The following is a 17,728-nucleotide window of genomic DNA, read 5'->3' on the forward strand; positions in this document are numbered from 1 at the left end:
AATAACGTGATCACGTGAACCTACTGGTTCACGTGATCACTTCCACACAGACAACGCTTAACCCCCGCAAGCACAATTAGGTGAGTACTCTATGTTATATATTCGGCTACTCCAGCCAAGTTATGTTCACTTGCTCTCAGCCTTTGAAAATGTTGAAAGCGTCAACGAAACGTAGAAACTTGTGTAAGGAATCACTCAAAACTTTGTATACCACATATGTCAGACCAATCCTGGAGTATGCAGCTCCAGCATGGAGTCCATATATCTAGTCAAGGATAAGACTAAACTGGAAAAGGTCCAAAGGTTTGCCACCAGACTAGTACCCGAGCTGAGAGTTATGAGCTACGAGGAGAGACTACGGGAATTAAACCTCACGTTGCTTGAAGACAGAAGAGTTAGGGGGGACAAGATCACCACATACAAGATTCTCAAAGGAATTGATAGGGTTGATAAAGACAGACTATTTAACACGAATGCATTAGGAAGTGATGTGGTGGAGGCTGACTCCATACACAGTTTCAAGTGTAGATATGATAGAGCCCAGTAGGCTCAGGAACCTGTACACCTGTTGATTGACGGTTGAGAGGCGGGACCAAAGAGCCAGAGCTCAACCCCCGCAAGCACAACTAGGTGAGTATACACACAGCAGAAGACACACACAGCAGGAGACACAGACGACCTACCAGCAGACAAGTACAGCCACAGACAGGCAGAGACACCAGGAGGAGACGGAGGAAGCAGAGGGTGTGTATGGGGAGGAGTATTGACCCATGTCTCCCGGGGGCCAGCGCCCCCCACACACCCCAGTGATGGGGGGGAGGAGGGGTGTCTGGGGAGGGGGCCGCCAAGTGCATGAGGAGGGAAGACTGGGAGATTACATTACATGTGGAATGAGTATCTGGCTATCACAAAAGATAAGGAATGGGATGGACTTATCAGGAGAAAGCACCAAGCAATTGCTACTATATAGCACTTGGAAGAGGGGATCAGGATAAGGATTAGGGATGGGACACGGGGGCCAGGAATAGTGCCCAACTCCAGAATGGACTGTCGGGGATTGATCTCCCGACTTGGATGAAGCGAGACCGTCGCTCTACCGTCCAGCCCAAGTGGTTGGGATAGGAGAGGAAGAGGGAGGGGCAGCAGCTGGCAGGCCGAGGACGAGAGGAAGAGATCAGTTGGGGATGGGAAAGGATGGGAAAGAAGCCATAATGCAGCCATCAGGCCCGGGGCGAGGCGGCGCAGGCAGGACACGGCCAGAGTCCGGCTCCACCAAGGAGCCAGCTGCTGGTAGACTGGGGGGGGGGGGGGGGGGGGAGGAAGCCGCACAACAATACTTCGTATCCCATAAGGATGTTCAGTAGTTTATGGCAGACCTGACAGCGGGAGACTGGACGACTGGTGGCAGGCAGGAGGCGGGATTACTGTTGGTAGGCCGAAGGGGGGTGTAGGAGGGGTGTTTGCCCCCACAGTGAGGCATGGACAGCTGGAGGAGCACTGTAAACAACTCGAGGAGGAGTCGTTTACAGTGTCATCACACAACACACAAGTGCCTCATACAATTCAACCCTAATATAAAATATCAAACATGACAACAAGATATAGAAGACCGGATGATTCCACTCACACTGGTTTACACACTCACACTGGTTTACACACTCACACTGGTTTACACACTCACACTGGTGAGTGTGGCACCCCCCCAACATCCCCCCCCAGCGCCACACACACCCCCCCCCCCACACATCCCCCCCAGCACCACCCCCCCCCCCCACATCCCCCCCAGCGCCACACCCCCCCCCCACATCCCCCCCAGCACCACACCCCCCCCCCCCCCCTACACCCGGTCAAGGCCGCCGGAAGCGGAACTAATCGGCGTCTGAGGTAGTCTTCAGGAACCACTAAATACTCTGGTGCCCAGACGTGACCTGTCTTGTGAGCAGCGGTACACACCCCCTCTTCTTCTTCCCGTCACCAGCAGGGAGCACCACACACCAGCAGGGAGCACCACACACCAGCAGGGAGCACCACACACCAGCAGGGAGCACCACACACCAGCAGGGAGCACCACACACCAGCAGGGAGCACCACACACCAGCAGAGAACACCACACACCAGCAGGGAGCACCACACACCAGCAGGGAGCACCACACACCAGCAGGGAGCACCACACACCAGCAGGGAACACCACACACCAGCAGGGAGCACCACACACCAGCAGGGAGCACCACACACCAGCAGGGAACACCACACACCAGCAGGGAGCACCACACACCAGCAGGGAACACCACACACCAGCAGGGAGCACCACACACCAGCAGGGAGCACCACACACCAGCAGGGAACACCACTCACCAGCAGGGAACACCACACACCAGCAGGGAGCACCACACACCAGCAGGGAGCACCACACACCAGCAGGGAGCACCACACACCAGCAGGGAACACCACACACCAGCAGGGAGCACCACACACCAGCAGGGAACACCACACACCAGCAGGGAGCACCACACACCAGCAGGGAACACCACACACACCAGCAGGGAGCAACACACACCAGCAGGGAACAACACACACCAGCAGGGAGCACCACACACCAGCAGGGAGCACCACACACCAGCAGGGAGCACCACACACCAGCAGGGAACACCACACACCAGCAGGGAACACCACACACCAGCAGGGAGCACCACACACCAGCAGGGAGCACCACACACCAGCAGGGAGCAACACACACCAGCAGGTGTGAAATAGAGGGAATACAGAGAAATAGAGGGAATACAGAGAAATAGAGGGAATACAGAGAAATAGAGGGAATACAGAGAACATATACGGCACGCATAGACGAGATAAAACACCTAAATTATTGGGATCGTCTCAAAGCTCTCCAAATGTACTCTCTAGAAAGGAGACGAGAGAGATACCAAATAATATACACCTGGAAAATACTGGAGGGTCAGGTCCCAAATCTACACAGTAAAATAACAACGTACTGGAGTGAACGATATGGAAGAAAATGCAAGATTGAACCTGTGAAGAGCAGAGGTGCCATAGGCACAATCAGAGAGCACTGTATAAACATCAGGGGTCCGCGGTTGTTCAACGTCCTCCCAGCGAGCATAAGAAATATTGCCGGAACAACCGTGGACATCTTCAAGAGAAAACTGGACGGTTTTCTAAGAGAAGTTCCGGATCAGCCGGGCTGTGGTGGGTACGTGGCCCTGCGGGCCGCTCCAAGCAACAGCCTGGTGGACCAAACTCTCACAAGTCGAGCCTGGCCTCGGGCCGGGCTTGGGGAGTAGAAGAACTCCCAGAACCCCATCAACCAGGTATCAACCAGGTATCAGGGAGCAACACACACCAGCAGGGAGCACCACACACCAGCAGGGAACACCACACACCAGCAGGGAACACCACACACCAGCAGGGAGCACCACACACCAGCAGGGAGCACCACACACCAGCAGGGAACACCACACACCAGCAGGGAGCACCACACACCAGCAGGGAACAACACACACCAGCAGGGAGCACCACACACCAGCAGGGAACACCACACACCAGCAGGGAGCACCACACACCAGCAGGGAGCACCACACACCAGCAGGGAACACCACACACCAGCAGGGAACAACACACACCAGCAGGGAGCACCACACACCAGCAGGGAGCACCACACACACCAGCAGGGAGCAACACACCAGCAGGGAGCACCGCACACCAGCAGGGAACACCACACACCAGCAGGGAACAACACACACCAGCAGGGAGCACCACACACCAGCAGGGAGCACCACACACACCAGCAGGGAGCAACACACACCAGCAGGGAGCAACACACACCAGCAGGGAGCACCACACACCAGCAGGGAACACCACACACACCAGCAGGGAGCAACACACACCAGCAGGGAGCACCACACGCCAGCAGGGAGCAACACACACCAGCAGGGAACAACACACACCAGCAGGGAACACCACACACCAGCAGGGAGCACCACACACCAGCAGGGAACACCACACACACCAACAGGGAGCACCACACACCAGCAGGGAACACCACACACACCAACAGGGAACAACACACACCAGCAGGGAGCACCACACACCAGCAGGGAACAACACACACCAGCAGGGAACAACACACACCAGCAGGGAGCACCACACACCAGCAGAGAACAACACACACCAGCAGACAGCAACACACACCAGCAGGGAACACCACACACCAGCAGGGAACAACACACACCAGCAGGGAACAACACACACCAGCAGGGAGCACCACACACCAGCAGAGAACACCACACACCAGCAGACAGCAACACACACCAGCAGAGAACACCACACACACCAGCAAGGAATAACACACACCAGCAGGGAACACCACACACCAGCAGGGAACACCACACACACCAGCAGGGAATAACACACACACCAGCAGGGAATAACACACACACCAGCAGGGAACACCACACACCAGCAGGGAACACCACACACCAGCAGGGAACAACACACACCAGCAGGAAACAACACACACTAGCAGGGAACAACACACACCAGCAGGGAACACCACACACCAGCAGGGAACACCACACACCAGCAGGGAGCACCACACACCAGCAGGGAACACCACACACACCAGCAGGGAGCACCACACACCAGCAGGGAACACCACACACCAGCAGGGAACAACACACACCAGCAGGGAGCACCACACACCAGCAGGGAACACCACACACCAGCAGGGAACAACACACACCAGCAGGGAGCAACACACACCAGCAGGGAACACCACACACCAGCAGGGAGCAACACACACCAGCAGGGAACAACACACACCAGCAGGGAACACCACACACCAGCAGGGAGCAACACACACCAGCAGGGAACACCACACACCAGCAGGAAACAACACACACACCAGCAGGGAGCAACACACACCAGCAGGGAACAACACACACCAGCAGGGAACAACACACACACCAGCAGGGAACACCACACACCAGCAGAGAGCAACACACACCAGCAGAGAGCAACACACACCAGCAGGAAACAACACACACTAGCAGGGAACACCACACACCAGCAGGGAACAACACACACTAGCAAGGAACACCACACACCAGCAGGGAACAACACACACTAGCAGGGAACACCACACACCAGCAGGGAACAACACACACACCAGCAGGGAGCAACACACAGGTACACCATCGCCGGTGCACAAGCAACACCACTGCCATACATCATCACTATAACACTGGTGTTGCTGGCTCATCACTCAACACGCTCATCCAGTATTACCGACAGTTTCCGATAATTGGATTAGACTCAGCTCTGGTCTTACCGATTCCGGAAGCCGTTATTACCATGCAAGTGGAATTATCACTTAATGAGCGAAACATTCATAAGTGACCAACATCCTACCCAACGTCAGAGACTAGTGGCCATGGATGTTAACTCTCTTATATACAAGATGTAGACTTCCTTATGTACAGGTTTTTGCTCTTTCTGAATGATGTTGTTTACACTTTTTAGCCACGTGACTGCCACACGTGGCTAATGTTTACATGGTGACGTGACTGCCACACGTGGCTAATGTTTACATGGTGACGTGACTGCCACACGTGGCTAATGTTTACATGGTGACGTCACAGCCCGGTCCAGAGCCGGAGCAAAATATTCTTATAAAACAAAAAATTATCCGCAACAAACATTTATTGCAGTACAATACTGCCACTCTAAATTTCGTGAGAACACTGGATAGCCAATCAAAGTCAAGGCCCTTCCTAAACTCGTACCCAAATGGGGAAACCCGCCCCCAAAATATCTTTCAGTAGCCTCCGTCAGAGCGAGAGCCAGCGGCCACCACGCCCTGAGGCACACGCCAGGACGCCTGCAACTCCCGCCGGCGCCTCTCGGCCGAAGCCGGCGCGGGATGCCATCTCCCCACCACAAGAACCTGCCAGAGAACAATATCTAGCATGTTAATGCCCCTGTTTGACCGTCTGGTCACTTGAGACAGTTACGTGCGTCCCTCCTGCGTGTGAGTACAATTACCAGGACGAACGGGTGTTCTTTCTTTTGGCAGTGTTGTACTTTCTGCTATGGCTCTATGTTCACTCATAGGATGAGTAAGGGTGCCCCATTACTGTCACTAAGTCGGTATGTTCATTCACAGCATGAGTGTATGTGTGTGTACTCACCTAGTTGTGCTTGCGGGGGTTGAGCTTCGGCTCTTTGGTCCCGCTTTTCAACTGTCAATCAACTGCTGCACAGGTTCCAGAGCCTATTGGGCGCTATCCTATCTACATTTGAAACTGTGTGTGGAGTCAGCCTCCACCACATCACTGCCTAATGCATTCCACCTGCTAACTACTCTGACACTAAAAAAGTTCTTTCTGATGTCTTCGTGGTCCACTTGAGTACTCAGCTTCCACCTGTGTCCCCTTGTGTATCACCCATGTGAAATAATCTGTCATTATCTAGCCTGTCAATTCCCCTCAGAATTTTGCTATGTGTTGAACATGTCTCTCCGAACACTTCCGTCTTCCAGCGACGTGAGGTGCAGTTCACGCAGCTTTTCCTCATGACTCATGCCTCTTAGTTCTGGGACTAGTCTAGTGGCATACTTTAGACCCTTCTCCAGCTTCGTCTTGTGCTTGGCAATGTATGGGGCTCCATGCTGGAGCCCCATACTGCAGGACTGGTCTTGCATAGGTGGTATACAACGTATAAGGTGTGTGTGTGTGTGTATGCTCACCTAGTTGTACTCACTTAGTTATGTTTGCGGGGGTTGAGCTTTGGCTCTTCGGTCCCGCCTCTCAACCGTCAATCAACAGGTCTACAGATTCCTGAGCCTATTGGGCTCTATCATATCTACACTTGAAACTGTGTATGGAGTCAGCCTCCACCACATCACTTCCTAATGCATTCCATTTGTCAACCACTCTGACACTAAAAAAGTTCTTTCTAATATCTCTGTGGCTCATTTGGGCACTCAGTTTCCACCTGTGTCCCCTTGTGCGTTTGCCCCTTGAGTTAAATAGCCTGTCTTTATCTACCCTATCAATTCCCTTCAGAATCTTGAATGTGGTGATCATGTACCCCCTAACTCTTCTGTCTTCCAGCGAAGTGAGGGTTAATTCCCGTAGTCTCTCCTCGTAGCTCATACCTCTCAGCTCGGGTACTAGTCTGGTGGCAAACCTTTGAAACTTTTCCAGTTTGGTCTTATCCTTGACAAGATATGGACACCATGCTGGGGCTGCATACTCCAGGAATGGCCTGACATATGTGGTATACAAAGTTCTGAATGATTCTTTACACAAGTTTCTGAATGCCGTTCTTATGTTGGCCAGCCTGGCATATGCCGCTGATGTTATCCTCTTGATATGGGCTGCAGGAGACAGGTATGACGTGATATCAACCCCCAAGTCTCTTTCTTTCTCTGACTCCTGAAGAATTTCCTCTCCCAGATGATACCTTGTATCTGGCCTCCTGCTCCCTACACCTATCTTCATTACATTACATTTGGTTGGGTTAAACTCTAACAACCATTTGTTCGACCATTCCTTCAGCTTGTCTAGGTCTTCTTGAAGCCTCAAACAGTCCTCTTCTGTTTTAATCCTTCTCATAATTTTGGCATCGTCCGCAAACATTGAGAGAAATAAATATATACCCTCCGGGAGATCATTTACATATATCAGAAACAAGATAGGACCGAGTACAGAGCCCTGTGGGACTCCACTGGTGACTTCACGCCAATCGGAGGTCTCACCCCTCACCGTAACTCTCTGCTTCCTATTGCTTAGGTACTCCCTTATCCACTGGAGCACCTTACCAGCTACACCTGCCTGTCTCTCCAGCTTATGTGGATGTGTGTGTGTGTGTGTGTGTGTGTGTGTGTGTGTGTGTGTGTGTGTGTGTGTGTGTGTGTGTGTGTGTGTGTGTGTGTGTGTGTGTGTATGTGTGTGTGTGTGTGTGTGTGTGTGTGTGTGTGTGTGTGTGTGTGTGTGTGTGTGTGTGTGTGTGTGTGTGTGTGTGCATGCGGGTCGTGGCAGGTGTAGTCATAACCTTGTCCCCATTGCTACCACCCACACACCAGTCATGCTGTTGTTACCAAACTACTTATGGAGGGAGGAGTCACTAGGTCACCTGCAGCCAATATGTCACAACATGGATGACACCCGACCCACAACACCCCCTACCCCCCCAACCCCCCTCTCCCACCCCCTACCACCCCACCCCCACCAGTACTCTCCCCTACACCCACAATAGCACCAGAACTCTCCCCACACCCACTATAGCACCAGTACTCTCCCCCACACCCACTATAGCACCAGTACTCTCCCCCACACCCACTATAGCACCAGTACTCTCCCCCACACCCACTATAACACCAGTACTCTCCCCCACACCCACTATAACACCAGTACTCTCCCCCAACACCCACTATAGCACCAGTACTCTCCCCCACACCCACTATAGCACCAGTACTCTCCCCCACACCCACTATAACACGAGTACTCTCCCCCACACCCACTATAACACCAGTACTCTCCCCCACACCCACTATAACACCAGTACTCTCCCCCACACCCACAATAGCACCAGTACTCTCCCCACACCCACTATAGCACCAGTACTCTCCCCCACACCCACTATAGCACCAGTACTCTCCCACACACCCACTATAACACCAGTACTCTCCCCCACACCCACTATAGCACCAGTACTCTCCCCACACCCACTATAGCACCAGTACTCTCCCCCACACCCACTATAGCACCAGTACTCTCCCCACACCCACTATAGCACCAGTACTCTCCCCCACACCCACTATAGCACCAGTACTCTCCCACACACCCACTATAACACCAGTACTCTCCCCCACACCCACTATAACACCAGTACTCTCCCCCACACCCACAATAGCACCAGTACTCTCCCACACACCCACTATAGCACCAGTACTCTCCCCCACACCCACAATAGCACCAGTACTCTCCCCCACACCCACTATAGCACCAGTACTCTCCCCCACACCCACTATAGCACCAGTACTCTCCCACACACCCACTATAACACCAGTACTCTCCCCCACACCCACTATAGCACCAGTACTCTCCACACACCCACTATAACACCAGTACTCTCCCACACACCCACTATAACACCAGTACTCTCCCACACACCCACTATAACACCAGTACTCTCCCACACACCCACTATAACACCAGTACTCTCCCCCACACCCACTATAGCACCAGTACTCTCCCCACACCCACTATAGCACCAGTACTCTCCCCACACCCACTATAGCACCAGTACTCTCCCACACACCCACTATAACACCAGTACTCTCCCCCACACCCACTATAACACCAGTACTCTCCCCCACACCCACTATAGCACCAGTACTCTCCCCCACACCCACTATAACACCAGTACTCTCCCCCACACCCACTATAACACCAGTACTCTCCCCCACACCCACTATAACACCAGTACTCTCCCCCACACCCACTATAACACCAGTACTCTCCCCCACACCCACTATAACACCAGTACTCTCCCCCACACCCACTATAACACCAGTACCCTCCCCCAACACCCACTATAACACCAGTACTCTCCCCCACACCCACTATAACACCAGTACTCTCCCCCACACCCACTATAACACCAGTACTCTCCCCCACACCCACTATAACACCAGTACTCTCCCCCACACCCACTATAACACCAGTACTCTCCCCCACACCCACTATAACACCAGTACTCTCCCCCACACCCACTATAACACCAGTACTCTCCCCCACACCCACTATAACACCAGTACTCTCCCCCACACCCACTATAACACCAGTACTCTCCCCCACACCCACTATAACACCAGTACTCTCCCCCACACCCACTATAACACCAGTACTCTCCCCCACACCCACTATAACACCAGTACTCTCCCCCACACCCACTATAGCACCAGTACTCTCCCCCACACCCACTATAACACCAGTACTCTCCCCCACACCCACTATAACACCAGTACTCTCCCCCACATCCACTATAACACCAGTACTCTCCCACACACCCACTATAACACCAGTACTCTCCCACACACCCACTATAACACCAGTACTCTCCCACACACCCACTATAACACCAGTACTCTCCCACACACCCACTATAACACCAGTACTCTCCCACACACCCACTATAACACCAGTACTCTCCCACACACCCACTATAACACCAGTACTCTCCCACACACCCACTATAACACCAGTACTCTCCCACACACCCACTATAACACCAGTACTCTCCCACACACCCACTATAACACCAGTACTCTCCCACACACCCACTATAACACCAGTACTCTCCCCCACACCCACTATAGCACCAGTACTCTCCCCCACACCCACTATAACACCAGTACTCTCCCCCACACCCACTATAACACCAGTACTCTCCCCCACATCCACTATAACACCAGTACTCTCCCACACACCCACTATAACACCAGTACTCTCCCCCACACCCACTATAGCACCAGTACTCTCCCCCACACCCACTATAACACCAGTACTCTCCCCCACACCCACTATAACACCAGTACTCTCCCCCACACCCACTATAACACCAGTACTCTCCCCCACATCCACTATAACACCAGTACTCTCCCACACACCCACTATAACACCAGTACTCTCCCCCACACCCACTATAGCACCAGTACTCTCCCCCACACCCACTATAACACCAGTACTCTCCCCCACACCCACTATAACACCAGTACTCTCCCCCACATCCACTATAACACCAGTACTCTCCCACACACCCACTATAACACCAGTACTCTCCCACACACCCACTATAACACCAGTACTCTCCCACACACCCACTATAACACCAGTACTCTCCCACACACCCACTATAACACCAGTACTCTCCCACACACCCACTATAACACCAGTACTCTCCCCCACATCCACTATAACACCAGTACTCTCCCACACACCCACTATAACACCAGTACTCTCCCCACACCCACTATAACACCAGTACTCTCCCACACACCCACTATAACACCAGTACTCTCCCCCACATCCACTATAACACCAGTACTCTCCCACACACCCACTATAACACCAGTACTCTCCACACACCCACTATAACACCAGTACTCTCCCCACACCCACTATAACACCAGTACTCTCCCCACACCCACTATAACACCAGGTACTAAACAAAATCTGAAAATAATTTATTACCGAGCACCGTGCTGTGTCCTCTAGGCTAATATATTATACTTCACCATGTTTGGTGTTGTGAGGCTCATACCACACCATGTTTGGTGTTGTGGGGCTCATACCACTCCATGTTTGGTGTTATGGGGCTCATACCACACCATGTTTGGTGTTATGGGGCTCATACCACACCATGTTTGGTGTTATGGGGCTCATACCACACCATGGTTGGTGTTATGGGGCTCATACCACACCATGTTTGGTGTTATGGGGCTCATACCACACCATGTTTGGTGTTATGGGGCTCATACCACACCTTGTTTGGTGTTATGGGGCTCATACCACTCCATGTTTGGTGTTATGGGGCTCATACCACACCATGTTTGGTGTTATGGGGCTCATACCACACCATGTTTGGTGTTATGAGGCTCATACCACACTATGTTTGGTGTTATGGGGCTCATACCACACCATGTTTGGTGTTGTGGGGCTCATACCACACCATGTTTGGTGTTATGGGGCTCATACCACACCATGGTTGGTGTTGTGGGACTCATACCACACCATGGTTGGTGTTGTGGGACTCATACCACACCATGTTTGGTGTTATGGGGCTCATACCACACCATGTTTGGTGTTATGGGGCTCATACCACACTATGTTTGGTGTTATGGGGCTCATACCACACCATGTTTGGTGTTATGGGGCTCATACCACACCCTGTTTGGTGTTATGAGGCTCATACCACTCCATGTTTGGTGTTATGGGGCTCATACCATGTTTGGTGTTATGAGGCTCATACCACACCATGGTTGGTGTTATGGGGCTCATACCACATCATGTTTGGTGTTATGAGGCTCATACCACACCCTGTTTGGTGTTATGAGGCTCATACCACTCCATGTTTGGTGTTATGGGGCTCATACCATGTTTGGTGTTATGGGGCTCATACCACACCATGGTTGGTGTTATGGGGCTCATACCACACCATGTTTGGTGTTATGGGGCTCATACCATGTTTGGTGTTATGGGGCTCATACCACTCCATGTTTGGTGTTATGGGGCTCATACCATGTTTGGTGTTATGGGGCTCATACCACTCCATGTTTGGTGTTATGGGGCTCATACCACATCATGTTTGGTGTTATGGGGCTCATACCATGTTTGGTGTTATGGGGCTCATACCACTCCATGTTTGGTGTTATGGGGCTCATACCACTCCATGTTTGGTGTTATGGGACTCATACCACTCCATGTTTGGTGTTGTAGGGCTCATACCAATACATGTTTGGTGTTATGGGGCTCATACCACACCATGTTTGGTGTTATGGGGCTCATACCACTCCATGTTTGGTGTTATGAGGCTCATACCACACTATGTTTGGCGTTATGGAGCTCATACCACTCCATGTTTGGTGTTATGGGGCTCATACCATGTTTGGTGTTATGGGGCTCATACCACACCATGTTTGGTGTTATGGGGCTCATACCACTCCATGTTTGGTGTTATGGGGCTCATACCACACTATGTTTGGTGTTATGGAGCTCATACCACTCCATGTTTGGTGTTATGGGGCTCATACCATGTTTGGTGTTATGGGGCTCATACCACACCATGTTTGGTGTTATGGGGCTCATACCACTCCATGTTTGGTGTTATGGGGCTCATACCACACCATGTTTGGTGTTATGGGGCTCATACCACTCCATGTTTGGTGTTATGGGACTCATACCACTCCATGTTTGGTGTTGTAGGGCTCATACCACTACATGTTTGGTGTTATGGGACTCATACCACTCCATGTTTGGTGTTGTAGGGCTCATACCACTACATGTTTGGTGTTATGGGGCTCATACCACACCATGTTTGGTGTTATGGGGCTCATACCACTCCATGTTTGGTGTTATGGGGCTCATACCACACCATGGTTGGTGTTATGGGGCTCATACCACTCCATGTTTGGTGTTATGGGGCTCATACCACACCCTGTTTGGTGTTATGGGGCTCATACCACACCATGTTTGGTGTTATGGGGCTCATACCACACCATGTTTGGTGTTATGGGGCTCATACCACACCATGTTTGGTGTTATGGGGCTCATACCACATCATGTTTGGTGTTATGGGGCTCATACCACACCATGTTTGGTGTTATGGGGCTCATACCACATCATGTTTGGTGTTATGGGGCTCATACCACACCATGTTTGGTGTTATGGGGCTCATACCACACCATGTTTGGTGTTATGGGGCTCATACCACATCATGTTTGGTGTTATGGGGCTCATACCACACCATGTTTGGTGTTATGGGGCTCATACCACACCATGTTTGGTGTTATGGGGCTCATACCACATCATGTTTGGTGTTATGGGGCTCATACCACACCATGTTTAGTGTTATGGGGCTCATACCACACCATGTTTGGTGTTATGGGGCTCATACCACACCATGTTTGGTGTTATGGGGCTCATACCACACCATGTTTAGTGTTATGGGGCTCATACCACACCATGTTTGGTGTTATGGGGCTCATACCACACCATGTTTGGTGTTATGGGGCTCATACCACACCATGTTTAGTGTTATGGGGCTCATACCACACCATGTTTGGTGTTATGGGGCTCATACCACACCATGTTTGGTGTTATGGGGCTCATACCACTACATGTTTGGTGTTATGGGGCTCATACCACACCATGTTTAGTGTTATGTTGCTCATACCATGTTTGGTGTTATGTTGCTCATACCACACCATGTTTAGTGTTATGGGGCTCATACCATGTTTGGTGTTATGGGGCTCATACCACACCATGTTTGGTGTTATGGGGCTCATACCACTCCATGTTTGGTGTTATGGGGCTCATACCACTACATGTTTGGTGTTATGGGACTCATACCACACCCTGTTTGGTGTTATGGGGCTCATACCACTACATGTTTGGTGTTATGGGACTCATACCACACCCTGTTTGGTGTTATGGGGCTCATACCACTACATGTTTGGTGTTATGGGACTCATACCACACCCTGTTTGGTGTTATGGGGCTCATACCACACCATGTTTGGTGTTATGGGGCTCATACCACACCATGTTTGGTGTTATGGGGCTCATACCACACCATGTTTGGTGTTATGGGGCTCATACCACACCATGTGTGGTGTTATGGAGCTCATACCACATCATGTTTGGTGTTATGGGGGGTCATGCCACACCATGTTTAGTGTTATGGAGCTCATACCACACCATGTTTAGTGTTATGGGGCTCATACCACACCATGTTTAGTGTTATGGGGCTCATACCACACCATGTTTGGTGTTATGGAGCTCATACCACACCATGTTTGGTGTTATGGGGCTCATACCACACCATGTTTGGTGTTATGGGGCTCATACCACACCATGTTTGGTGTTATGGGGCTCATACCATACTATGGTTGGTGTTATAGGGCTCATACCACACCATGTTTGGTGTTATGGGGCTCATACCACACCATGTTTGGTGTTATGGGGCTCATACCATACTATGGTTGGTGTTATAGGGCTCATACCACACCATGTTTGGTGTTATGGGGCTCATACCATACTATGGTTGGTGTTATGGGGCTCATACCACACCATGTTTGGTGTTATGGGGCTCATACCATACTATGGTTGGTGTTATAGGGCTCATACCACACCATGTTTGGTGTTATGGGACTCATACCACACCATGTTTGGTGTTATGGGACTCATACCACATCATGTTTGGTGTTATGGGACTCATACCACACCATGTTTGGTGTTATGGGGCTCATACCACATCATGTTTGGTGTTATGGGGCTCATACCACACCATGTTTGGTGTTGTGGGGCTCATACCACACCATGTTTGGTGTTATGGGGCTCATACCACACTATGTTTGGTGTTATGGGGCTCATACCACATCATGTTTGGTGTTATGGGGGTCATACCACACCATGTTTGGTGTTATGGAGCTCATACCACACCATGTTTGGTGTTATGGGGCTCATACCACACTATGTTTGGTGTTATGGGGCTCATACCACACTATGTTTGGTGTTATGGGGCTCATACCACACCATGTTTGGTGTTATGGGGCTCATACCACACTATGTTTGGTGTTATAGGGCTCATACCACACCATGTTTGGTGTTATGGGGCTCATACCATACTATGGTTGGTGTTATGGGGCTCATACCACACCATGTTTGGTGTTATGGGGCTCATACCACACCATGGTTGGTGTTATGGAGCTCATACCACACCATGTTTGGTGTTATGGGGCTCATACCACACCCTGTTTGGTGTTATGGGGCTCATACCATACTATGGTTGGTGTTATAGGGCTCATACCACACCATGTTTGGTGTTATGGGGCTCGTACCACACTATGGTTGGTTTTATGGAGCTCATACCACACTATGGTTGGTGTTACGGATCTCATACCGCACTATAGTTGGTGTTGTGGGGCTCATACCACACCATGTTTGGTGTTATGGGGCTCATACCACACCATGGTTGGTGTTGTGGGGCTCATACCACACTATGAGTGGTGTTATGGGGCTCATACCACACCATGGTTGATGTTATGGGGCTCATACCACATCATGTTTGGTGTTATGGGGCTCATACCACACTGTGGTTTGTGTTATGGGGCTCATACCACAGTATGATTGGTGTTGTGGAGCTCATACCACACTGTGGTTTGTGTTATGGAGCTCATACCACACTACGGTTGGTGTTATGGAGCTCATACCACACTACGGTTGGTGTTATGGAGCTCATACCACACCATGGTTGGTGTTATGGAGCTCATACCACACTACGGTTGGTGTTGTGGGGCTCATACCACACCATGGTTGATGTTATGGGGCTCATACCACACCATGGTTGGTGTTATGGAGCTCATACCACACTACGGTTGGTATTTTGGAGCTCATACCACACCATGGTTGGTGTTATGGAGCTCATACCACACTACGGTTGGTGTTGTGGGGCTCATACCACACCATGGTTGATGTTATGGGGCTCATACCACACCATGGTTGGTGTTATGGAGCTCATACCACACTACGGTTGGTGTTGTGGGGCTCATACCACACCATGGTTGGTGTTATGGAGCTCATACCACACTACGGTTGGTGTCATGGAGCTCATACCACACCATGGTTGGTGTTATGGGGCTCATACCACACCATGGTTGGTGTTATGGGGCTCATACCACACCATGGTTGGTGTTATGGGGCTCATACCACACCATGGCTGGTGTTATGGGGCTCATACCACACCATGGCTGGTGTTATGGGGCTCATACCCCACATAGCGGTTGTGGCACCTAAGGATCTGCAAGGTTGTTCAGCCCACGGGGTGGGTTCTGGAGGTGTGGGCGAGGTGGGCAGTGGTGCCGTCTCCAGCTGATGGCTGCAGCCCACTATGGCACCCTGCCACATTTATCTGATGGCGTGCCCCACCCAGCCCTCTGGCAGCCCTCTGGCCGCCCTGTGCCCCGTCTCCCACTCACCTTCTTAGCTTGTGGAGAGGAGCGAGAGTGATGGTAGTTGGTGTGAGAGTGTGAGAAGCGGGAGAGTGTTTACGACTCCATGGTGGTGTGTGGCCGCCTGTCGCTGCACTGGAAGATGGTGGCGTCACACTCCCAGATCAATACACTGGTAAGGCTCCACCACACTCTACCTGCCACTCCGTGTGGTCAGCGAGTCGCCTGGGGCCCGCTGGGGCTCGCCTCAACACCCAGAATATACTCCAGAAAGGCACACACACAAAATTCTTGCGGCTGCTGGCCCAGAAGCGTCCGTACCTGCCAGACTGATCTTCCTCCAGCAGCACACCGATTAGCTCAACCCCCCCGCTGGTCCACATGCCAACACTCTTACACCCGCCGCCATTGGTCCCGCCGCTGATCAATGCCACCTCTCCTCCAATCAGAGCGAAGGGCACATCGGCGGAGACTTGGCAAAATCGATAAATAGGGCCAGGCCGGCTGCCTGCGAGGCTTGTACGCAACTCCTTCAGCAAAGACACCCACAGAGAACCTCTGGGCGGGAATTTGAACCAATACTTGCCTAGCCCGACGCTCCCGCCTTCCACCCTTCGCTAAATTTGGGCACTGATGTCTGGGAGAGAAAGAGCGTGGGTGGCGCGTGTGATGGGAGCGGTGTGATGGGAGATTGGTGTGGGCTTATGGCAGTGAGTGGGTGAGGTCCAGGCTGGGAATCAATATGTGGGAGACGGCAGAGAGCCACACGGAGCCGTGTGCTGATTCCAGATACCAGCCCAGCCAGGCCTATTGTCACTCCACACTCACGCTTATACATGCATGGCCAACCATTCTCACGCATACCTCTATACTCATGCATACTTATGTAATCATGCATTTGTATTCATATGGTATCTAGGCAAGCACAAGACGAAGCTGGAAAAAGTTCAGAGGTATGCCACTAGGCTAGTCCCAG

At 51.6% G+C, this 17,728-nt stretch overlaps 1 protein-coding gene across 6 annotated transcripts in view; it reads right to left on the reverse strand.

Moving 5' to 3' along the window:
- Window positions 1-17,142, reverse strand: part of Syt1 (Synaptotagmin 1) — a 76,695-nt gene extending 59,553 nt beyond the window's left edge. For 3 of the 6 annotated variants that reach the window (XM_045765156.2, XM_045765136.2, XM_045765122.2), the window contains exon 1: window positions 16,780-17,142. The gene's annotated coding sequence lies outside the window, so the exon portion shown is untranslated. The remainder of the gene's footprint in view (window positions 1-16,779) is intronic. The other 3 variants (XM_045765146.2, XM_069324289.1, XM_045765128.2) reach the window with 1 other exon arrangement.
- Between the last annotated feature and the right edge of the window lie 586 nt (window positions 17,143-17,728).

Source organism: Procambarus clarkii, chromosome 14, assembly GCF_040958095.1.
Source record: "Procambarus clarkii isolate CNS0578487 chromosome 14, FALCON_Pclarkii_2.0, whole genome shotgun sequence".
NCBI lineage: Eukaryota > Metazoa > Arthropoda > Malacostraca > Decapoda > Cambaridae > Procambarus > Procambarus clarkii.